General features: G+C 38.8%; 1 pseudogene; it reads right to left on the bottom strand.

Moving 5' to 3' along the window:
• Nucleotides 1-333: 333 nt before the first annotated feature.
• On the bottom strand, nt 334-1,681 carry LOC103074864 (von Hippel-Lindau disease tumor suppressor pseudogene; annotated as a pseudogene).
• Between the last annotated feature and the right edge of the window lie 3,898 nt (nt 1,682-5,579).

Here is a 5,579-nt window from a genome sequence, read left to right as displayed (position 1 = left end):
TTTTCTACAACTCAGGAATAAGCTACAATTCTCACTGAATTATCTACACAAAAGTCCTTACACAGAAACTTTCCCGACTCACTAGGAGGCAAAAATGCCACTACTTTCCCTTGATAAATACTTCTAGACGGGACAGGCATTAAATTACATTTTGTGATCTTTGTCCTTAAACACCACAGTGCCCAGTAGTGAGGTCAGTTAACTTTCTTTTAAGCAATGGAGCATTTTTACTCCAAGAATGAGACACTTTGAAGCCAAGAAAAAGTGACCAGCCCTCGATCTAGATCAAGACTTGTCAGGACTGTCAAAAGCCGAGACCCAGGAGTGTAAATTTCAATTAAAACCTTCAGTCTCCTCTGCCATCCACTGATTTTCAATATGCTCCTGGGGCAACCGCTCCAGGTCCTTCCACATATTTGGGTGGTCCTCCAAATCTTCGTAGAGGGATCTCACAATGTGCAGTCTCCTGTAATCCTCAGGCTTGACTAGGCTTCGCACAACCTGCAGGCACCACTCTTCAGGGTGTACACTGGTAGTGTGATGTTTGCAAAAATAGGCTGTCCATCAACATTGCAAGACGGCACAAACAGCTCGGTTTGGTTAACTAGAAGCCCATCAGATGTCCCAGCATCTAGGAAGAGCCAAAGATGACCCCAGTAGCTATGGATTCGGCGGCCCGTTGTGGGGGTCAGCGTCGGGTAGGGCTGCACCTCGCCGTCGAAGTTGAGCCACACGGGCAGCACCACGCGCTGCTGCGCGTGTTCACTGAGCGCAGCATCGGCCAGGGCCCCCCTGCCTCTATCTCCTGCCGGCAGCCGGGCTCCTCGGGAGGGACTCTTCTTCCGGTACGGACTCCTCCGCGCCGGCCTCGGCCTCTTCCGCGTTCCCCGCCTTCCGGGGCACTACCTACCGGAGCCTAAAACTCGGTAATTCAATATTTTGTCGGGTGTCAATGGTAACACTAAAGAAAATAAGCTATGTCTTTTGATTGGTTGATTAATCTTTATACACAGAATGACTTTCTAGACATATGGCCTCTAAATAAAGGACAAGGTATTTCATTTTTAAATGTAATAATCTCCGCAACGGGAGAGGCCACAGCAGTGCGAGGCCCGCGTACGGCAAAAAAAAAAAAAAAAAAATGTAATATCATTAGTTTCTGCTGAGAAAATTTTATAGGCAACTAGTTGAAGTTTACAGAGATAATACCTTCAGTTAACCAAGTATAATAATATAGACAATGTATCAGTTACGCTGCCAGAGACTAGGAAACTATGAGACAATCAACTATTTAAAACATTTAACAAAGGCAGAAGAGTTAACAAATTTGAGACTATAGCAAAATTCATTTCAGTTAAATCATTTACACTATATGAAGTTCAACAAATTACGTGGGTTAACTGAAAATAGTTAACTGAAGCTAACATAGCCAAATTCATTAAGTATTATGGTGATAAGGTATCTGAAATCAAACTGTAGATAATTATGTGAAAGCTTTTTTGTCATTTATCTTAAATAAGACTTTTTAAAGCCTCATATTGAAGTGCTTGTAAGAAAAGAACTTTTTTATGTGAAGGGAGAAGCTGGGAAACATGAGTAAGAGTAGGCACATGACGACTACAGAGCAGTGGACATCCACAGCTATCAGAGCTGCTGTGCCCACTACAAGACAAAGCGCCATTTTACCAGCCATGTCTCTGATGAGGCGGTCGCCTTCCTGTCCTCTGTAATCTTAAGATGAGCCTCCAGCATTTAAGATAACGTCAATGTGCCTTTGTTCCTTGCAGCTAAATAGGATCCTGTCCAGATTGTTCTTAAAAAATCCAGACCCGCCGTATACAGCATATTAAACCAAATAATTCAAGCGTAAGAAACACCACATAGGGGCTTCCTTGGTGGCGCAGTGGTTGGGAGTCCACCTGCTAATGCAGGGGACACGGGTTCGAGCCCTGGTCCGGGAAGATCCCACATGCCTTGGAGCAACAAAGGCCGTGAGCCACAACTACTGAGCCCACGTGCTGCAACTACTGAAGCCTGTGCGCCTAGAGTCCGTGCTCTGCAACAAGAGAAGCCACCGCAGTGAGAAGCCCACACACTGCAACAAAGACTAGCCCCTGCTCACTGCAACTAGAGAAAAGCCCACACACAGCAAGGAAGACCCAACACACCCAACAAATAAATAAATAAATAGATTAAAAAAAAAAAAGAAACACCACATAAAAGGGGGTTATACAGCCTGAGACTTCGGCATTTACTTTAATTCAGGAAATTTTTTAAATGTGCAATGAAAATTACTACATAGTTGTTCAAAAGATAAATGAAAATGTGAAAAGTTAAGCACCCACAGAGTCTTCTCAATGCCATTTTAAAAAGCAAGCATTCTTCAAACTGTAATTTAATTCAAGAATCAAGTGTGGGTTGAGAAGGCATTAATAACTCTGCTTATTTTCCTAGGTTCTTTATCTCAAAGCAAGAGTAATTTTCAGCCCATAGAGTTCATTTTTAAAGATACCTCAATTAAATATATTTTCTCTACATATACATGTGTGAATCTTCTTGTCATAACTGAAATAGGTTATTAGAAGAGGCTATATAGCTAATATACCTAATTCAACTTGATAAAGACAGACACTCCTTGTCAATTGAACCATGAGAGCTTTGTCTCCCATCAATCTGAGGATCTGTGTAAACACAAGCTTTCAATTATTACTCCTTAAGAAAATCACCTCAAAAATCACATTAACCACTAATAATCTTTCGTTCCCTTGACATCCAAGTACTTTTTAAAAGCTTACACTTTCCAGCTGTATTTTGAAGTTTAGCATTCATATCTTTGCATTTTTAAAGCAATATGCAGTTCCTAATATTTTTGAAGTCAGTCAGTGGTTCTGTATTATCTTGAATTTACAGCTGACAAAAGGGTTTAGACAAAAAGGGATGAATTTCTCAAGGATACACAATGAATCACTGACAGAACTAGGATAGAAATTTTTAACTTTCTAGCTTCTAGGTCAGAAAGTTACAAGTATTCAAACCATTTGGATAAAGTTTTTTAATGCATTTCCCTGTCATTTCACTGTTCTGGAAATCCCTGTAGAGGACAAAAATCTTTGCCTGAAAGTTGGTTCAGTATCTCCTCCGGCTCCGGCAGTACAAAATAATTTGCAGATGGTACAACTGTATGTTTCAGGGAACAAGCACTTTAACAGGCTGTTAAGTAGACTGGGAATGTTTCCTCACATTAAATACATCCACTCACAGTTAGGAAACCTTTGAGGCATTAAGAGAAAGGGGTCATAAACCCAGATGGGATCTTAGATGAGCTTACAACCACGTAAACTCGTAAGAGTACCAGAAAACAAAGACAACACGCTATGATTTCTTACAGAGAAGTGCACATTTCCAGGGTAGTTTTCTTCTGAAGAAATAAACTATAATAAATTATTTTATTTTCCAAGTGAAAAATATTCCCCTAATAAGCATCCATACAAGCTCCATTTTCTTTATGGTTACACTTCTTTTATTCATTGTTTGTTTGTTTGTTTAGAGATACCCCAAGTAAACCTGGTATCTAACACTAGAACTACTTATAATGAGTTTTCTACTCTGAACAATACTTTCATATATTAAGATTTCTGAAAGTAAAGTGGTGTGGTTTTAAAATGTAGCTTGTGTTTATGAACACTGACACAACCCCTCTTCTCCCACAAAACATTAATTTCATAAATATTTAATATTAAAATCATGTATTTACAACTTGGTGCCATTTTATTATAATCAAGTTGACAATACAAATAGCTCACTTTAATAGGTAACCAGTATTTGGACACCATATTTTAATTCTGAAAACCCACTGTTAAACACAAATATTTTCTATTTGAACTCTGCCCAGTAAGCTTCAATTTCACATCTAAAGCAAATCTATCAAGTGCTTCACACCCTATCTTCAAAATATATTCTTGAAAAATTTGCTATCAGCTAAAGCACTACACTGTCATATGTAACCATATAGCAAGTCACATCAGCTTAATCCAATTGTTACTTTTTGTCAATCTTTCTACATTTTCTGCTCTTAAGATCCTGGCTGTATTCAACTGTCAACAATTACAAAGATTGATAACCAATGTAGTGGAGGGTCCCTTGCAAATACTGTTAGTAGGAATGTAAATTGGCAGGCTTTTTGGAGTTCAATTTGGCAGTAATTAACAAAATTTTATATATACACAGCGTTTAACAAACAAATTTATGTGTAGATTAGGTTTATGCAACAGAAATACCAACCTGAGTGAGACAAGATATACACACAAAGATCAATGCAGCATTGTTTGAAATAGTGAAAAATGAAACGAAACTGTGCAGAAGTTAACAGAGCAGGCCTGAGACTGCTGTCCTAAAAAGACTTTCTTTGCAAGGTTGGTCCTAGGCAAGCGTCTGCTAACTTGGCAGGTAAACAGTTCTCCACACTCATATAAAGCTTTCCCTAAAGACCCACACCTGGGTAAATGAAGGCATCATGGAACGGATGCACTACATAACCCAGACTGCCCCGCACCTGAGGCTCAACTGGTTTCAGATAAACTTTCCTTACTGTTTAAGCCATTCTGAAGTGGGGTTTTACTTCAGTCAGTCTGGATTTCCATCTCTGTTGGCTTACAAAAAACGACTCTGAAATTATAGGCCAGAGCCCTGTATCTGTACCCCAGATGGATTACTAACTTTGTGAATGTGGACAAGGCACTTACCATCCGGAGGTACAGTTTCTTCACTGTACAAGTGAAATGATACATTTTAAAAGTACTGTTGTGAAAAAATAAGAGGGCAACTCACTGTGTTAGCTGTACAATGTCTGTAAACTTTAATGTTTATACAAATCCTAGCAAATAACCTGGTATACAAGTGGCCAATAATGGATCCCAACGTTAGAATATTTAAACCCCAATGTTAGAATATTTAAACCCCAGAAGCTCTGCCCAATATCCACATCATGAAAACTGCCCTGTTACCAGAAACATCTGAAGTCAAGGAAAACAAAGGGAAACAGTCAAGGGAAACAATTTTGTTTCACGGCTAATGTGACAGCACAGATTCTAATAAGCGAAGTTTTGTCTGGGCTAGTGTTAGTATTTTGATTTTAAAAGATTACACACATTTTCACTCACAGGGCATTTGTAGAATTCCTGAATATACCACACTGGAAAACAACATGGAGTTTAATCAATTTTAAGACAGGCTGAGCCAGCCACGTGCTGTGAGATGGTCTGCTATCAGCAGCAATTCAAACACCATGGCTAAAGCAATCTCCGTTTAAATCTCTCAAATGAGAAATTAACAGAGAGGCACAGTCATGAAGCTATTGAATTTTTTTCTTTAAGTACCAACTTTCTGTACCAGACACATTCTGAAATGTATATTACCACTCTTAAAGGTTTTATTAGAAATAATCAGTATTTAAATGTTGTACCTAAACAATGTATTGAGTAATCATATTATATGTATAACTGGACAAATACATACATATATCTATACCTACACAAACATACATGTATACATATAGACATGTTAGGCCAAAGAGAGCTTTA

Source organism: Lipotes vexillifer, unplaced genomic scaffold (genome assembly GCF_000442215.2).
Source record: "Lipotes vexillifer unplaced genomic scaffold, Lipotes_vexillifer_v1.1 scaffold531, whole genome shotgun sequence".
In the NCBI taxonomy this organism is placed as follows: domain Eukaryota; kingdom Metazoa; phylum Chordata; class Mammalia; order Artiodactyla; family Lipotidae; genus Lipotes; species Lipotes vexillifer.
Note: the sequence above shows the minus strand (reverse complement) of the source record. Positions and strands in the feature narration are given on the sequence as shown.